Source organism: Ictidomys tridecemlineatus, chromosome 2 (genome assembly GCF_052094955.1).
Source record: "Ictidomys tridecemlineatus isolate mIctTri1 chromosome 2, mIctTri1.hap1, whole genome shotgun sequence".
Classification (NCBI taxonomy): domain Eukaryota; kingdom Metazoa; phylum Chordata; class Mammalia; order Rodentia; family Sciuridae; genus Ictidomys; species Ictidomys tridecemlineatus.
Window position 1 is genome coordinate 55136575 of NC_135478.1, and position 20021 is coordinate 55156595.

General features: G+C 44.0%; 2 long non-coding RNA genes across 10 annotated transcripts in view; one reads left to right on the forward strand and one right to left on the reverse strand.

Moving 5' to 3' along the window:
• LOC110599119 (uncharacterized) overlaps positions 1-20021 on the forward strand; it is a 285629-nt gene that overhangs the window by 185487 nt on the left and 80121 nt on the right. The window lies entirely within an intron of this gene.
• Positions 13510-19320, reverse strand: LOC120891391 (uncharacterized). The gene is made up of 3 exons (XR_005735753.2): positions 18717-19320; positions 15234-15373; positions 13510-15137 (listed from the first exon to the last, which is right to left on the reverse strand). It is a non-coding gene; the product is annotated as an uncharacterized LOC120891391 (long non-coding RNA).

Here is a 20021-nt window from a genome sequence, read left to right on the forward strand (position 1 = left end):
AAGTTGGCTTATGAGATTGATTTACTGAGCGCATCATTTATTCAACATTTATTGAACATCTGAACTGTGCCAGGCCCATGAAAGGCAATCCAGGAACAAGAAACTTCTATTCTTATGAAAATGCAACCTTTTATTGCCCTTTTAGCCCTGCACATTTGCTTGGCGTGCAGTAGATGCTCAATAAATTCTTTTCGTTGTTGTCACATTGCACTGAGTTGGCTCGGCAAGAGCGTTCTGGTGTCAGCCAACCCAGCTGAGAAGGGCGGCCATGGTTCTGGAGAACATTTGTTCTACCTCAGTTCACTTCCTGCTTGAGGTCTATTAAAAACACACTGACCCCCAAGATCAGCTCTCAGCTCGATGTGTTTTGAGGGGCAGGGGCAGGGAGCCAAGAAAAGAATCCTACACGGGACCCCTCCTCGCCCCTTGATGCTGACCTCTGAATGTCTTTCAGATTTGTTGATTGGATTTTCTTTTCTTTCTTTCTTTTTTTTTTTTTTGCTAAAACACAGTATCCGATTCCATCCTCAAAGGAAATAAATTAAGCGGCAGCACGCGAGGACAAATGGGTGACATTGTGTTCTTGCTGACATCTTGTGTGCAGCTGTGAACAGCTGTGTCAGTGCCAGTTCAGCTGCGATAGCGTCGTGGGGAGGGAGAGGAAGGGCGATTCCTTCACAGGGCGCCCTTCACAGGGTCGCACAGGTGTGTCCCAAGGACTGATTTTCTGCTCTCTCTCTCCTAAAACTGACACAGAGGCGAGGGGACCGGGTAATAGGAGGCTCTCGGAATTACAGAGCTTCTGTGCCCGAGGAGCATCGATTCTGGAACATGGGCACTGGGCGTTCACAGACAAATAGGAAATACAGAAAAGCACTCCGCACTTGACCAAGAGGATCAACATCTGACCCCCTCCAGGGAGGGAGTCTCTGCCCAGGGGTTCACTCCTCTGAGCCTCCGTTTCCTCCCTTCTCTGGCAGGGGCAGGCACCAAGTGTGCCCAAGGGAGAGCCTCGTGCAGAGAGATCAACTTTATCACACTCATTTGCCCTTTTACTGCTCTGGCTGCTGACCATAAGTCAATATGGACAATAATGGGCTCAGCTACTCACCGCTGCTACAGGGGACAAAATGAAATGAATGGAGGGCATCTAATAAATACAGCTAGAGATGGCATGTGGATGCTAGTCTCTTTTTTTTTTTTTTTGAATTAGGTATTGAACCCAGGGGCGCTAACCACTGAACAACATCCCAACCCCCCCCCCTTTTTTTTTTTTTTTAAATTTAGAGACAGGGTCTCTCTGAGTTGCATAGGGCCTCGCTAAGTTGCCGAGGCTGGCTTTGAACTCACGATCCTCCTGCCTCAGCCTCCTGAGCTGTTGGGATGACAGGCGGGCATCCTGGTGCCTGGTTTCCCTGTGCAGATGGAAGACACAGGAAAGCTGTTCAATAAAGCCAGGCCTGCCCACCCAGGGGCACCCAGAGAGTCACAGGTCACAGTGAAAGCAGCATGCGTAGTACAACCAGAAACTCCCACGTGGCTGTGCGGGAAGGCAGAGGAGCCCTGAGCCCGGATGGGGAGTCTTTCTGGTTGGAGGTGATGATGCCTGAGCTGAAATCTTACAGGATGAGTAAAAGTGAGTCGGAAAATGGCCCAAGGCCAGGATGGGCATCCCTGGAGGAGCAAAGCCTCAGGGAAATGATGCACTAATTCCCAGCTTCTCTCAGTCTTCTCTCAGGAGAAGGGCGAATAGATACAAAGTGGCCAGAGTGATAAAGACTCAATTATTGAAAATAATTAATAATGATTATTATTGCATTGGGGATAATTTTAATAAATATCACATTTTTAATAACTAACATCAGTTGGATGAAATGAATCATTTCAAATGTTAATGGCATAAAATGATACTTTACTGAGGCTGGGGACGTGGCTCAAGCGGTAGCGCGCTCGCCTGGCATGTGTGGGGCGCTGGGTTCGATCCTCAGCACCACATACAAACAAAGATGTTTTGTCCGCCGAAAACTAAAAAATAAATATTAAAAAATTCTCTCTCTCTCTCTCTAAAAAAAAATGATACTTTACTATGCTCTTAAAGTCTATGCATCAAGATTCCTTTTTCTTTCTTATTTATTTATTTAGGTACTAAGGATTGAACCCAGGGGTGCTTAACCACTGAGCAATACCCCCAGCCCCTTTTTATATTTTATTTAGAGACAGGGGCTCACTGAGTTGCTAAGGCTGGCCTTGAACTTATGATCCTCCTGCCTCAGCCTCCCCAGCTGCTGGGATGACAGGTGTGGGCCAGATCAGGAGTTCTGACAGAGCAGAAGTGGGGTGGCTTACTCAGCTTTCGGATAGCTACGGCCCCACTGGAAGTGAGCTGGCTGTCAGGGACACACAACTGTGGTTAGAGGGTTACTGCCAAGAGGCACGACTGAAGACTGGACCTAGGGAGGCTTCTGGCCAGAGCTCCTCCAGGTACCCTGTGCAGCATGGTGCCCTCTAGGAAGTGGGGCATCTTCCACAGTGGATCGGTGTCCTGGCAAACAAGGAGGGGCTAACGTCTTCTTGACCTTTCCTTCAAAGACACAAAGTGTCACCTTTATCATTCTCAGTGTTAAGAAAGTCACAACTTGTCCAGATTCAAGGAAAGGGGACACAGCTTTATTTTTTAATGGGAGGAGCACCAAAGAGCTTATAGGCTAGCTTGTAAAATCATCCTGTGTGATCAATATCAATTGAGTGATTCCTGTGCTGGGCCCCATGTTAAATGCTTATCCGAGGACTGTCTGATGGACATGCCACTATCACACAGTTCACGGATGAGGAACCACAGGCTTGGGGAAGATAGGTAACTTGTCCAAAGTCACCAGTAAATTGTCAACCTGGGAATTCACCCCAAATCTGTAGGGTTTATGAGTTTATACTTAAGCTGTATCACCTTGATAATCATCGTAACTCAGCTCCGACCTCCTGGTCCAATGTGTATGTCACCATACATGTTTATGAAAAATCTGGGTGCTTTGGTGCCCACCTGTCATCCCAGCTGCTCAGGAGGCTGAGGCAGGAGGATCGTGAATTCAAAGCCAGCCTCAGCAACTTAGTGAGGTCCTAAGCAACTCAGTGAGACCCTGTCTCTAAATAAAATGCAAAACAGGGCTGGAGATGTGGCTCAGTAGTTAAGTGCCCCTGGGTTCAATCCCTGATAGCCCCCCAAATGAATAAATGAATAAATAAATTTGCTTATAAAAAGAAAGTCTCAGCAACTCCATACCTAAGGGGACCCAAATGCTAAATGAGGATTTTGGGCAGGGCAACCTCATTTCCACAACTATCATACTTTCTATTGCTCTTGCTGGAAATGAAGTCCTTAGGAACCAGTGGCCACATGGGCTTTGGGCCTGACATTGACATGTCTCAAACCATTGCTTAAATAAGTCTTTTTTGGTGGCCTCAACCCTAGAGGCCTTGTGCCTGAATCCTGAAATGAGGGACAATATGATTTGAAAACATCTTCTGAGTCAAAATTCTCCCAGATGGGGGAAGAAAACACAAGTTGGGAACATTCATTCTTGAGTATGTGGGAACATGTCTTTTGACTGTGCTTTACAACTTATGCCACTTAGAAGATGAATTGGTGGCATGTTAACACGAGTTAATTTTGTTTTTGTTCATTCACTCACCCAACCAATGGACACTGAGCCTCTACAATGTGCAATCAACGATCTGGCTTGTGAATATGCTCTGGTGAACAAGACAGAAATGTCCTCTCCCCTCACAGACCTTATTCTCTACTGTGAGAAACTAAGTAGTAAGTCTACATATATGTATTTGATAATTCATAGAAGTGTTGTAAAGAAAATCAAATTAAGCCCCAGTGGTGCACACCTATCATTCCAGAGACTTGGGAGGCTGAGGTAAGGGGGTTACAAGGCCAGCCTCAGCAACCTAGCACAAGGCCCTAAGCAACTCAGTAAGACCCTGTCTTAAAATAAAAAATAAAAAGGGCTGGGGATGGGGCTCAGTTGTAAAGCACCCCTGGGTTCAATCTCTGGTACCAAAAAAAAAAAAAAAGACTAAGGTAATAAGATAACAATGAGGCAGAAGGATGAGGCTGGAGGTTTAGTTTCCACACATACTCCGGGAGTTAGACCTTTCCAGGAGCATTCATAATGGAGCTGAAGTCCAGGGGAAGATAGGAAAAGAAAGGCCACCATCCTGCTTATCTTTATTCTGACTTATTCTTTGCTCCCAAACCCTGTCCCTAAGGGACTCAAGATCATTATCGTATTAACACAAAAATAACCTAGGTTGGGGGTGATGGCACACGCCTGTCATCCCTGCGGCTCAGGAGGCTGAGGCAGGAGGATCGTGAGATCAAAGTCAGCCTCAGCAACTTAGTGAGGCCCTAAGTAACTCAGCAAGACCCTGACTCTAAATAAAGTATAAAAAAGAGCTGGGGATGTGGATCTCGGTGGTTAAGTGCCCTGGATTTACTTCCCAGTACCCCCCACAAAAGAATAACCTGATTCTTATTCCAGTAGTGCACCCAGAGCCTTTTCAGGCTGCACTTCTCCTCTGACACAGTGATCCTTGAGATTGAAGGACTCATTTTATTTCCCAGCAGCAGAGATGTGAGTCAGACCACCCATCAGCCTCAAGGGACTCGCTCATGCAGATGTCAACCAAGCCCCTTGGACCCTCATGCAGGTGGGCTGCTCCACCTGCCTTCCAGAGCCACCTCAAGGAGCAGACATGAGCTAGAGCTTCAGGATGTTGGGAGACACTGAAAAATGTGCTTCCAAAAATCACACAGAAATTTTACTTTTCAAAACCCAACCATGTACATAGTTACTGAGATATTGATATGTAAGGACTCCTGGTCTTGGATTGGGGGTAGGAGAGTTTGCTAATAATGACCATTTGATTTATTTGCTACCATCTAGATACTCATTGATCTAGGGCTGGGGGAGGGTCTTTAATATTTGAACTTCCAACATCTGTGGCAGTTAATACATGGAAACTGAGCAGGATTTGGTTGGGGACATTTAAGCCATTTGTGGGATGTCTCAACATGGAATCATTATATGAGACCATTCTTTGGAAATTGCTTCAGGCCCATGTTATGTGTATATAGAGAGACAATAAAATTGTGCAAACAAGGAAGTACTCGTATGTCAGATGAGACACACCCTGTCCAGCAGATTAGCCGCAAGATGCCCATGGCTATTTAAAATGGTTTAAAAATAAAGGGAAAAACATTCCTCAGCTGCACTAGGTGCATTTCAAGTGTTCATTGGAACATTTCCACCATCGTAGAGAATTCCGTCAGACAGTGCCAGAGACCGTAGGTCAGAAGTTCTCAATAGTGGCACTCTGGACATTTGGGGCTGGGTAACTGATTGTTGGGGTGTGTGTTCAGCTGCTTCTGTGCAAGGTGGGATGTTTACCAGCCAGGACCTCTAGTCACCAGCAGTGTCTTCTCCCAGCTGTGGCAATCCGAAGTGTCTCTAGACTGTGCCAGATGTCCCCTGGGAAGAGAGAGCGAAACCATCCTAGCCAGAACCACTCTCTTAGACTAGGCCTAGGATGTCTGGTCTGAGTGGAAACTCAGTGTAAGTCACTTCAAATACTTTGAACTTAACTTTCCTCTTTTTCTATAGAAAAAAACAACAACCCCAGAATACATTTTCATGGGTTTTGGTGAGGGCTAACTATAATGGGTAAATAAATTGATAGATAATAAAAACACATTAAAGAATATTTAGAAGTATAACGCTTCTCATTCTACCCTTAATCGAGGATGTCTAGATGAGCTGATGTGGTAACCAGAGGTTTGGAGACCAGTGTTTCTGCCCTTCCACTGTCCTATCCATGAACATGGGCTTCCACATTTGCATAACTAGAAGGCTGGAGACAACGACAGATTTGATTGATTTGTTTAGACAACAAATAACCCTTGAGAAGGAAATTCTTTTTAAAATATGTAAACAGGACCCTGACTGAATACATTTAAAAAAAATGTGCTTCTGCTTCATTGCCTCTCCATGTTGACGGAAAGCCCCCAAACATTGACACCAAATTTATTGAAATCGATTAAAACACATTAATGGGCAACTGTCAGGAAGTTAATCAATGTTTCAACTTCAGCTCTCTCAACAAATGTTTGACCTATCTGTATATCAGAACAGACTACCATGTGAGTAGGATGGAAAGATAACCAGACGAATATTTTCCACGTTTGCATCTATACATGCCTTGGAAAAAAAATCAAACATAGGTGTTCTGGTTTTATAGGACTTATAGGGGAAGCTATAAATAGCTTATTCTTATATGGACTTGAGATTGTCCATGGATATAGAAGTGATTTGAGTGTAACTTCATGAACATAAAGGTAGCATTAGATTAGGCAACAAAAATTGACATTTGACCATGTTTTCCTATTAAAGGGGAAGTTCCATTAGATTTAAAACTAATGCTTTGAAGAGAAGGAATAAAAATGGAATACAGTCAGTCATGTGTTGCTTAACTTAATCCATTTTCTTAGAATGAATGACACTCTGAATAAAAAAGCATCATTTGGGCCAGGTACCATGGTACACACCTGTAATCCCAGCAGCTCAGGAGGCTGAGGCAGGAGGATCACAAGTTCAAAGGCAGCCTGGACAACTTAGCAAGGCCCTAAGCAATTCAGTGAGACCCTGTCTCTAAATAAAATCCAAAATAGGGCTGGGGATGTGGCTCCGTGGTTGAGTGTCCCTAAGTTCAATCCTAGTATCCCTGCCCCCAAAAAAGCATCATCTGGGCATTCAATTTTTGTGCAAATGTCATAGAATGTACTTACACAAACTAAGTCAGCTCCAATGTCATTAGGCACTGTCATCTTTTGGGACCACTGTTATATATGTGGTCTTTAGATGACTTATTTGTGGTTGCTACCTGAAGTCATCTCTCTCTTACAAAGAAGGTTCGAGTTTATCAGCTCCATAACCACCTGGCTGTTTGTCATGCATTACGATGGGTCAGGCCCCCGGCTCAGAATTAAGCATTACTTCATTGCTCTTGCTTAAACATCACAATGGGACAAAGGAGCTGTGATTTCCTTCTATTTTGAAAACGAGTCAACCAGGACCAAGAGGGTTTGGTTAACTCGCTTGTAAGGGGTGCAACCAGTTTGACCCTTAGTCCTGCAAAACTGCAAAGACTTTTGCTCACCTTCCCTCCTCTAGCTGAGGAAGGTAAGGAAGGTACTCCTCCTGCAGTATCAACCCACACCCAGCCTGCTCCACACCAGGACATGTGCCCGCTGAGGATGAACAGCGTGGGACCTGGTAGCTGTTGTCCAGGTACCACGCCATGTTGGTTCATTCAACCAGATTAGGAATGAGTCATTGTTCACACTCTTGCTCCATAAAATATGTTTATATTAATGTGATGTAATCAGCCAAAATAGCTGGGGGAAATTATCTTCTAGGCTTCTTGTTCATCATAGAAAAATTTTAACTGGCCTTTTTTTAAAATAATAATTAAAAAAGGAAGCAAGTTCTACACGAATCAATCAAACCAGTCTGACCCTAGTAGGTCCAAGACAAGAAAGAGATTCAAATGGTCTCAAAGAAAGAACTGGTTAATTTAGAATTAGTGAAGGGAGAGACAATTCTGTATTAATAACATATCTTAATTAAAATATGAGTAAAAAAAGAAAGTCTTATTATCTTTTTGATATTTGATGGATGAATGAATCAATCAAACTAGAGGGTGGAAAGAATAAAATTATATTAACTGGAAAAAATAGAATCATGTGGAGCCCTCACAGGGCCTATTTTGATGAACCGACAGGCCATTTGAATATATCATTTTCCTGTTAAGGTGTAGGTCAAGGTACTGCTGTCCTAAAACACTGTTATTGCAAACTGGGGGACATTTAATGCCACACTTTTCTTAGCTACCTCTTAATAAAAATCACCAAGGGAAGTAGTTCCCCAGACTCTATCTAAATAATTATAAATTCTGACTTGCTTTTTAAAATTTTGTTCTTTGTAGATATATGTGGAAGTAGAGTATATTTTGATATATTATACATACCCACAGTATAACTTATTCTAATTAGGATCCCATTCTTGTGGTTATACATGGTGTGCTTCATATGTCTTTCCTATTCCCATCCCCCTCCCTTCTCTTCATTCCCCTTTGTTTAATCCAATAAACTTCTACCTGCCTTATTGTGAGTTAGCATCTACATATCAGAGAAAACACTTGGCCTTTGGGTTTTTGGGACTGGCTTATTTCACTTAGCATGATAGTCTCCAGTTCCATCCATTTACCAGCAAGTGCCATAATTTCATTCTTCTTTCATGGCTGGGTAATATTCCATTGTGTATATGTACTAGATCTTCTTTATCCATTCGTCTGTTGAAGGGTTGCTTCTGTAGCTTAGCTATTGTGAATTGAGCTGCTATAAGCCCACATCACTATAGTATGCTGATTTTAAGTTCTTTGGGTATAAATCAGTGGGGTAGCTGGGGCAAATGGTGGTTCCATTCCTAGTTTTCTGAGGACTCTCCATACTGCTTTCCAGAGTGGTTGCATCCATCTGTAGTCCCACCAGCCATGTGTGAGTGTACCTTTTTCCCCCCACATTCTTGCCAACACTTTTTGTTACTTGTGCTCTTGAAAATAAGTTTTGGATTGTTGAGAGTGGAATTCATGAAGTGTCATTATATAGTTACTATTGTTTAAATGTGTTTTGTCCCCAAAGGTTCAAGCCCTGGGGCTGGATTCTCGAGGTGGTGGAGCTTGAAGAGGTGGCTGAGGGGATTAGGCCCTGGGGTGCTGTTCCTGGAGATTAGTGCTGGTTTTATGCAGTCAGTTCTCACGAGAGTGGGTTGTTCTAAAGTGAGGCCACCTGTGGGCTTTGGCCCCTTCTTCCCCTGCCATGTTTTGATATAGTCAAGGGGGGCCTCGCACCAGAGGCCAAACAGATAGGGCCAAAATGTGGGACTTAGAGCCTCCAAAACTGTGAGATACATAAATCTCTTCTTTATAAAGTATCTATCAGGTATTTGTTCTGAAAATTTAAAAAATGAACTATTAGGCAAAAGTTTCTGAAATATCAACGTAAAAAGAGACAACCAAATATGATTGCTTCACTCGTTTGAACTTACATTTGTTCCATTAAATCTAGCATTCTTCTCTTACCAATTACACAGAAAACCAAATGAGAATGTGACAGGGTGGTATTTACTTTGGGCTTGGTAGAGCATTCAGTCCTAGGTCTAATGTCTGCCTAAAGCAAATTGCCATCGAAGTGATTCGGAACAGGTGGACCAGCCGGCAATTGATAGTGGAGGAAGAAAGAAAACTTGAAAATCAATTTGAACATATTCGGTATAGTTTTAATCAGCTTGTTCCCTGCTGTGACTAAAGTCCTGACTTATAATTGTAGAGGAGGAAAAGTTTATTTGGGGGCTCAGAATTTCCGAGGTCTCAGTCCACAGACAGCAGGCTCCATTCCTCAGGGCTCGAGGGGAGGCAGGACATCATGGAGGAAGAGTGTGGTGGAGGGAAGCAGCTCACATGGTGATCAGGAAGCAGAGAGACTCCACTCTCCAGAGACAAAGAGAGACCCCAAAGCCACGCCCCCAAGGCCCCCTCCTCCAGCCACACCCACCTCCTCCAGCCACCACCCAGTTAATCCCATCAGGGGTCCATTCACTGGTTGGGTTAAGGCTCTCACAGCCCAGTCATGTCTCCTCTGGACCTTCCTGCACCGTCTCACACGTGAGCTTTTGGGGACACCTCACATCTAAACCAGAACAAGTGACTCCAGATCTTAAGGGCTAAACACAGCAAGCATGTTACTAGCTCACAGTTTCTGTGGGTCAGGAATCTGCAGCCAATGTGGCTGGATGGTTCTGACTCAGATCTCTCCTGAGACTTCAGTCAAGGCACACACCGGGGGACAGTCATCCAAGGCATGTGCAAGTTAGAAAGAGCCTTTTTGTGGCACATTCGTGTGGCTCTTGGTCGGAGGCTTCAGTTACACACCACGTGAACATTTTGGTAGCCCTGGCAGCTGGAAAAGTGTGTGTGACCTACAAGACAAAGAGAGGGACGGAGAGGGGAGATGCCCAGATGGATGCCACAGTTGTTTTATAACCTCTTGGAAGCAACGTCACCTAAGTTCTACAAATTGTGTGTTTCCAGTGAGTCCCTGAGTCTGGCCCCCACTCAGAGAGAAGGAAGGGACTCTGGAGGGCTCAGAGAGCAAGAGGAAAAGATCCCTGGGGCCATCTCAGGGACTGTCTACTACGATGATTTCTTTTGTACACTAACAGCCATGTTCTGTGGTCTATCTAAAGGTAATCGGCTGGGAAAAACATGTTCTGGGGACCCCAGGAGTAAAAGTTTCTAGGCCACATGTGGCCACTGGATTTTTCCCCCGGGAAGCTTGCCCCTGGGGCACTTAAGGAAGAAGGGAACCTGATCACAGGTGTCATGTGCCCAGGGTTGGCCACACTGAGGGGTAGAATGCTGGTCACTGCCAGGGCACGGCATGAGAAGAGCCAGATGCTCCTCTAGAAGATGCCCCATGGTCCTTGGGGTATATGAGATACACCATCCAGGGGGCATACGACACCTGCATTAGTCAACATTCACTGCTGGGACCCAAATACCTGGTGACCGCAGCCTGGAGGAGGGGAGGTTTGTACTGGCTCATGGTTTCAGAGCATTTAGTCCAGGCTCGGTTGACTCCAAGGCAGAAACATCATGGCGGACGGAAGCAGTCAGCTTATGGCAGCTGTAGGGGAGAGAGAGGGGTGTGCGAGCAGGGAGAAGAGGAGACAGAAGAGAGAACAGAAGAGAAGAGAAGACAAGGGAAGGAAACAGAAGAGAAGAGAAATCCTTCCAGGGCACGCCCCCAGAGACCGGTTTCCTCCAACTAGGTCCTCCACCCCCGAAGTCCATTCAGCCATCAATGGATTAATCCACTGATTTGGTCAGAGCTCACGATCAAAGTGTTTCCCCAAAAGCCCTCCCTCTGAACACATGAGACTTTGGGGGACATTCTAGATCCAAACCACAACAAATTTCAGTAGGGCAAAAATCAGTTCATGGGGACAAAAAATTCTTATTCTTTTTATTTATAAAGCAGAGATATACATCCAGTACATCAACAGATATATATAGTACATTTGCGGTATTAAAATTTCACTGGATCCAGGTGCAGTGGCACACGCCTGTAATCCCAGCAGCTCGGGAGGCTGAGGAAGGAGGATGGTAAGTTCAAGGCCAGACTCAGCAATTTAGCGAGGCCCTAAGCAACTTAACAAGACTCTGTCTCAAAATAAAAGAATACGAAGGGCTGGGGAAGTGGCTCAGAGGTTAAGCATCCCTGGATTCAATCCCTGGGGGAAAAAATCCCTCAATGGGGGTGAAGGTGAATAGGGAAAAATGACTTCAAATTTTCCTTGGGGGTAATAATGAAAAGAAGGTTGGATATTAAAAAGTTATAGGAATAAACTGTAAGTGGACTCCTGAGGCATGGTAGAGGGAAGGACTGGACCCCGATTCAGCGTGGGTGGAGAGAAGGAGACTGAAACGTGGAAGAGCATAAATAGACTTTTGCAGGCACATGTGGGGCTGTCCTTTCACTCCTTGGTCTGATCTGACCTCATTTCTACCTGCAGGGATTCCTCCCCATGGACGGCCCCTGGGGAGTCCTCTCTGGTCTTGTAGCACAGTTGGGTACACATTTCTGGAAGAGTCACAGCTGGAAGAGGAGGTGGCAGCTTGTGTTCAATCTACCATCTTGAAATGGAGACTATTCATTGAAAAGTCAAGAAAAATGTCTCCATCTTCCTTCTGGTTCCCCCTTCCTCCCATACTTTCATCATTTTCCTTTTTTGGGGGGGCATAGTGGGGATGAAAGTCCAGGCATTTTACCACATCCTCAGCCCTATTTTGTATTTTTTTAATTTAGAGGCAGAGTCTACACTGAATTCCTTAGGGCCTCGCTGTTGCTGAGGCTGGCTTTGAACTGGCGATCCTCCTGCCTCAGCCTCCCGTGCTGCTGGGATGACAGTGCCTGGCCCACTCCTTCTTTTGCACCAAGGTAGAGTCTGTGGAGTTGAAGTGAGGCAGAGGAAAGGACAGGAAAACCTGCAGGGGTGAAATAAGATGAGAGTCAAGACAAGAGCACTTGAGCTGTCAGCCAGTGTGTGATTTTCTGGGTCTGCTGCACACTGCGTATCTAGATTTGTTTTCTCATTTTTAAAATGTTAGTTTTATAAACATTAACACTTGGTTTCCGCCTCAATGATACGTGATCCCATGAAAAATCCTCTTTATCTTCATGATGATGTCTTCATGTTCAGCTGTTAGAGTCGTACATCTCTGGGTTTGTAGTGGGAAATGGGGGTCAGGACACAGAGATCTGGAAGCAACCCTCTATTAGTGGCGCCATGGCCCAGAGGGATAATTCCCAAAGTCTGAGCCCCGAGCACAGCAGGGCTTTTACATTTATACATAAGTGAGTTTGGGGCACATCAAGGCAAGGGGGTTGGTGCCATTCTATTGGAGGGTGCATTCGACATTCCTTATGTGGGTCCTAGCTCATCAATAGCCTGGGGACCCTGAGCTCATACTGCTTAGGGACTTCTGAAGTTAAAGCAAAGAAGGCGGAACATTCTAGAACTGCTGTGAGAGTTTATAGCTTAAATTTCTGCATCTTGTCCCACTCCCCATGATATACATCAGCCTAGCTAGAACCAAATTAGAAAATTGATTTATAAAAAAATGGCAGCACTTTGGTCCTCCACAGCTCAGCCAATCCCCATTGGATATTTCTGTCTCTGTGATTTCCAATCTTTCTGATAATGAATGTGGAGAGGCTGTGCTCTGGAATGACTGGAAATGCTGTTTGCCCTGTGGCTTAGGCACTGTGGATTGACAGAGCCTCCCCCTCCCACCTGCAGAACAGGAACTCCCCCTCCCCCTCCCACCTGCAGAACAGGAACTCCCCCTCCCCAGCCTCCTGGCGTAGCTGCATCTCACTTAGCAGAAGCACAGCCGAGAAGCAGGAGTCCCATGTCACCTTCCAAGCTGTTTCCTTTTTTACATGTCACCGTGATCAGCAATTCCCAGGGCAACACAGTCAGCCATCTTACCCAGGCCAATAAACAAAGAGAATAATAAATAAGTAAATAATCCTTCTCAGGGTCCCTTTCTCAAGGTCCTTCTCCCAGGACGACTTTCATCTGTCCAGAAGCAAACTTGAAGCACAAAGATAAGGATGTTGTTTGTCTCCGCCCGAGGTTCCTGGGCAGTATACATGTTTGATCTGCCAAAACTTTGAAAAGGAAGCAGACTGAACTGAGTTTCCCCAGAACTGTATTCCACGGCATGTCCGGCTCCTCGCAGGGCTTGTGGAAGTTCCACTGTCACTGGCCTCTGCAATCCGAGCGAGGAGACAGCTGCAAAAAGCATCTTCTAGCCAAAACGTGATTTGGGAAAGGTCATTTTATTACATGATTTATTTATACTGTTTCTTCACGGTACAAAGCGTTCTGATGTGTACTCAGAGTCCAGAGAAAGAGAAGAAAAATTTTAAGAAAACCTCCAGGCCTACAACTCAGAGGCACCAGAGAATCCATGGAGATATTTGGGGTAGATTCTGAAAGTGGGGTTAAGCTTTTTCAATTATAGCTTCTTTGCATCCATCAAATTCAAAAGGCAGTTCTATATGATAAGATCGATCTTCTACCAGATCCTGGGAGGCTTCATCAGTGAGAAACGGGATTAGAAGTAGGGCTTGCTTTTATACTCAGCAAGAACAATCAAGATATTCTTCCCTTTTCAGAAAAAAAACAAAAGGAAAATAAAAAAGCAGCTTCATCAAATTTCCAATGGTTTATCTTCTTGGGATGGTATGTTGCCATTTTAAAGGATTTAGGTTTTCTCTTCTGGAATTCTCTTCCCCAAAGAGGCATGTTAGCTATATATTCAGCAAGATTATAATATTTAATATGGAAAGTTGAATATCTGTGTAAATGAAAACAGATGGACAGTTTTGTTTATCTTCTCTTGGCTTTATCATTGTGTCCTAAGCACTTGGGTGGGATTTTAAAGTCCAAGTCTGTGATGGTGACAGGGAGAATTTACTAGTAAATACTTCTTGGACCATATATTTCATGTGACCTCTCCCTGATGTGAAGTCCCAGTTAAATGTGTTGGGTTTTTTGCTTGTTTATTTTTATCTTTTGCTTAATATTAATTCTTTTTTTTTTTTTTGGTGGGGGTGGGTGGGTATTGGAGATTGAATTCAGGGGCACTCAGCCACTGAGCCACATCCCAACCCTGTTTTGTATTTTATTTAGAGACAGGGTCTCACTGAGTTGCTTAGGGCCTCACTTTTGCTGAGGCTGGCTTTGAACTCTCGATCCTCCTGCCTCAGCCTCCTGAGCCGCATGCCCCATTGCATCTGGCTGCAATTTGTGTTTGTTTAATGCCAGGGTGCCTCAGACAGTGGGGTCAGGTGTTTTGAAAATGAGAACCAAAGGAAGTTTTTCCTCTTCCTTCAGGGTGCTGAGACTTTGTTAAACTTCTCTCTCTCTCTCTCTCTCTCTCTCTCTTTCTCTCTCTTTCTCTCTCTCTCTCTTTTTTTCCTGCTTGCTGAATAGTATTTTCTAGAAAAGAAGCAAGACAAGCCAAATCTATTGAGAGTCAAGAATATGTCTTCCCTGGTGATGGGTTCACTCAACCCAGCCAGAACCAGGCATCTAACTTTTACAAATGTTTATATAAGTAGTCACTTCCAGCATGTTCTAGCAATAACAATTAGTAAGTTATTTGGTCATGCGCGTTCATTCCATCACTGTATCTTCAGAAGTGGCTCTCCAGGGAATCAGGGGGCGCGGATCACATTCCCTGATAATGTCTGTGGTTACGTTTGACTGCTTTGCCTCTTAGCTGCACCATGTCTCCACAGAATTCCATTTGAGAGAGATTTAAAAATTAAACATCATGAATATTCAACAAAGCTGCCTGAAAGTTCAGCTCCGAGTGACTTAATCACCGTCTCTTCAAGTTTTTCTTGAAGAAGCCCTTGTTGGACCCAGGGAAGCATTTTTATTCTAGATTGAAAAAAAAAATTAAAAGTTAAATGTGAATATGGTGTTGAACAATCCTATGAAATGTTGAATTTTAATGTCCCTGGAAAAACGTTTCACCTCGGCAGGGCTTTTGCTTTTTGAAGACAAGGTTGTTTCTTAATGTCATCTCTGCTGGTGGACACACTGCATTAGTTTCCAGGGAACACAGGGCCGATTCAGAACAGATATGCATTAAGTCCATTTTAGACTTCTTTGCTCTGAGTCAGAAAAGAGAATCTTATGTCACAAAAAGTCCCTTTCAAAACTAAGAAGACCATCCTAATAGCTGGAATAGAACAAACAAAGGTGTTCAGAAAGATTACCCCAAAGTTGAATATCAGGCCAAAAGAGTACCATGAGCCCCTTGGAATTCATTACCCACTGTTCGACCTCAAGCCTCCTGAACAAACAGTGTAGTAGTCTTAAAGGCAAATGAGAAAATTATTTAATTACTGAAGGTCTGCTCACTTGCCAAACAAGCAAGAGAATCAAGACTGAGATCAATAGTAGGGGGCTGTGTGTTGGCGATGTCATTGGCCACAGTCCCTTTGCCTAAGCTCCAGGTAATTCAAAGACTAGGCCATACTGGATCAAGTCCAAAGCCAGGAGGTTTTGTACCAATGTCTTCCCTGTGGTGGACATTGCGGCTTTCCACCTATAATCAAAGTACAATACATCCATTCACTGGAGTGTAATTCATTAGAGATGTCACTGCTGAAGAACCTATACTAACAATTGCACAGTACAGGTGTTCTTCATTTTATAGTTGAAAAATACTTTTTCATAATCTTAGGACCTTGACCTGGGAGGGGAGACACTATTACCCTCGTTTTGCACATAAGTATATACATGCCCAGAGAGGTCAAATAACTTGTCCCCAAAGTTCAAGTCTTTGGTGAGATGTTGTGCAAGGCTGTATACTTTAACAAAAGTTAGAGTTCAGTCACAGTTCTGATACTTACTAAATAATCTCAGAAAGGTCACTTAACTTATCTGAGCCTCAGTTTCTTCATTTTTTAGGAGGGGTGAGGGTACTAGGGATTCAACTCAGGGGCACCCAACCACTAAGCCACATCCCCAGCCCTATTTTGTGTTTTATTTAGAGATAGGGTCTCCCTGAGTTGCTTAGGGCCTTGCAAAAGTGCTGAGGCTGGCTTTGAACTTGTGATCCTCCTGCCTCAGCCTCCCGTGCCACTGGGATCACAAATGTGCACCACTGCACCTGGCTTCAATTTCTTCATCTTTGCAGAGGAGAAAACACTAATGAGCATTAAAAGACATCATTCATTTAAAGCAATTTATTCCTTGGCTGGCTCACAAGGAAACTTCTGTATATAGAAAATGAGATGATAACCTAAAAATCAATTTCAAAAGATTCTCCAACACATTCAAGGGGGATGTAATGGAACAATAGGAAGTTCGGTTCCATCTCCAATCTCTGCAAAGGTAAATTACATTGAGAACTCAAGCGAGAAGGATGATGAGTTACAGGCAGAGTATGGTATAGGATATTACAAGTAATATACGAGTCATCATGTTTACTGTGATTAATAAGGCGGAAAGGTGGACACACATCAGAACACTTCTGAACAACAATAAACCTACTGCTAGCTAGATCTGTTCAGTTGAAGGGAAACCAGTGGACAGTCTGGCTCATGTAAGTGTCATGGTTTGGCTGTGAGGTGTTTCCCAGAAGCTCCTGGGTTAATGCAGGAATATCCAGAGGTGAAATGACTGGATTGTGAGAGCTGTCACCTGGTCAGTCCATCCCAGGTGAATGGACCAGCTGGGTGGTAAAGGCAGGCAGGTGGGGCATGGCTGGGGGAGGTGGGTCACTGCGGTCCTGCCCTGGAAGGTGTGTCTCCCTTGTGGCCCTTCTCTCCTCCCTCTCCCTCCCTCCCTCCCTCCCCCCCCTCTCCCTCCATTTCTCTGGTTCCTAGCTGACATAAGCTGGGCAGTTTCCTCCACCTCACCCTTCTGCAGTGATGTCGGGCCTTGTCTTGGGCCTAAAGCAATGGAGCAGGCCATCTGTAGACTGAGACTTCCGAAAAGCACCGCGTACCTGTCAGACATTTTGCCATGACAATCAAAAACAACGAGTTCTGTGTGTTTTATGTGTTTCCATAAGCACCCCCCACAACACCCCCCCACTTTTTTAAGCAACCAGGAGAGTGAAATTTGAAGACTGAGAGCAATGTGGGTTTTCTTTTTAAACTTTCCTTTTCTGGAATCTCAAGTGACTTACAGCAAAGTTTACTTGACCTTCCAGTAAAGGCCTCAGCTTATTTGAGGGAATGTGAAAGAGGAAGATTCAAGAAATTAGAGTCACAGAGGCTGCCGGGATGGGCAAAGGAATTCCAAACTCAGAATCCTTGTGCCGTCAGCTCTCTTCCGAGACAGGATCCTGGCGAATCCAGGGCAGAACACTCAGCTCTTGGCAAGCAAGTTTCAGTACAGGGCAAGTCAAACTCAACTGTTGGGATGGTGATCCAGAGAAGTCACTGAAAAGAGCCACTAACAGTTTCATCCCCAGAGCCCGGACAAGTCGTTAGGAGTTAGCAACCAGAAGCTTCTCATTTAATAAAGGCAAAAATGCTCTGGTACAGCTGGAGACCCTGAAGCAGGCAATCCTCCCAAGGCACAATTAGTGTATCTGTCACATTCTGAGTGTGGTACACCAGGGTCCTACACAGGGTCTCAATTACTCATTTTTAAGATATTGTCATATCATAAATAGTTCTTCCAAAACACATCCACAAAAATCCCTCTTGTGCTGGTGCAGTGGTGCACACCTGTAATCCCAATGGCTCTGGAGGCTGGGGCAGGAGGATGGAGAGTTCAAAGCCAGCCTCGGCAAAAGCAAGGCCTTAAACAACTCAGTGAGACCCTGTCTCTAAATAAAATACAGAATAGGGCTGGGGGTATGGCTCAGTGGTGAGTGCCCCTGAGTTCAATCCCTGGTACCAACCCCCCAAAAAATCCCTTTTGTATTATTTTGTCATAAGGACAACATATTTCATACATTTAATAAAATGTATATTATATATAATAAAACATATTATATATAATAAAAATATATTTACATAATAAAATATATTACATATTATTTAAATATATCATATACCTTGTAAAATACATATTATAATATCACATAATATATGACATAATATATATTTTATAATACATAAATTTTAATATTTATATGTAAATATTTTAAATATGTTGAAATATTTGCATATTTATGCATACATATATGTGAATACTTCATATATATGAATATTTCTCCCATTCTGTAAGGTCTCTCTTTGTACTCTTGTTTTCTTTGCTGTGAAGAAGCTTTTTTGTTTATAATATATATGTTTCATGAATACACGTTTTATATAATATTTATTTGATGAAATATATTATATATTACCCAATATTTATCTTGTATAAAATGTATATCGTAAACATAGAAATACATTTAAGGTTAAGTGAACCCACTTCCGTGGAGATCTTTCTGGGAACTCCATCCATAGGCACTTACGATCTAATGACCTCTTTACCCGGGAATCCTCTTACCAGAAGCCTCTCCCAATCATTAATAATAACCAAGTTCAAAACGTTTAAGAGCAGTCCGCCCTGGCGAGTCTGATGGAGAAAGGGGCTGAGAACCACTTTGCAGGCTTTTCCCGTGACATTTCCTGCGGGCTCCCAGGGAGAGCGCGTCAGGCCCTGCGTGCAGCTGAGTTGGCTCACCCAGCCTGCAGCCCGGGCCTGCGTCCTCAGCCTCATCTGAGAGTTGGAAGGAAGCCACCAACGGGCAGCAGTCTGTAAACAGATCGGTCCCTTCAGCTCCCCACAGCAGAGCAGAAAATAAAGGCCAATGAAAGGAAGCGTAAGGGAGAGAAAACTTGGGAACAGGCCAACGGATTTCTTTGAGCCCTTTCAAAGTGATACTGGTTGTTCTAGGGAGCTCACATCAGGGTCATTTGATGGTGCAGGACTCTGCTGTCCAATAGGGTAGTCACTCGTCACTGGCAACTCTTTAAAGTTAACCTGAATGAATAAAAATCAAATAAAATGAGCAATTTAGTTGCTCAGTCACTCTAGCCACATACCCAGGGTTCAAGGCCAGGGCTGTCACATGGGAGGCCACAGAGAGAGAATGTGTGCCTCAGTGCAGGAGGTCAGCTGCTCTGAAACAAAGGAAGATCGCCCTAAAATTGGCTATTAAATAGAACCCAGACTCTGTAGGGTTAGAAGTCAACTGGTAGAAGATTGATAATTGCAAATGATTTCTGTTCCTTGGTGATGCGAATCACCCTACAGGTTACAGTTTTATTGCTCTGAAGGAAATTAACCAGTTTGGGATCTAAATTTGCCCTTTTTTGTTTGTTTGTTTGTTTGTTTGTTTATGTACCAGGGATTGAACCCAGGGGTGCTTAACCACTGGGCCCCATCCCCAGCCCTTTTTATATTGTATTTAAGACAGGGTCTGGCTAGGTTGCTTAGGGCCTGGCCAACTTGCTGAGACTGGCTTTGATGCTCCTGCCTCAGCCTCCTTCCTGAGCCGCTGGGTAAATGTGCCATTTTGTTCCAGCTTTTTAACTGACTCCATCTATATCAGTCTTTGGAGTATCTCTGAGCCGGCTTTGTCCCCCTGCTGTGTCCCTTGCTACTGAGTTAAAGCCATACTTGACAGGTACTCACTATCTATTTGGGAGGATTATGTTTCTGACTTTTAAGTATTTGTTGACAAAGGGATTGGACACATGCACCCAGTAGGAATCTGAGTTAAGTAGGGTCTAAATTAAATATTGGGCACGTTGTTCTCCTGGCAACATTCTTAGTTTTTCCAACAACAAAGCAAAGGTGGCATAAAAA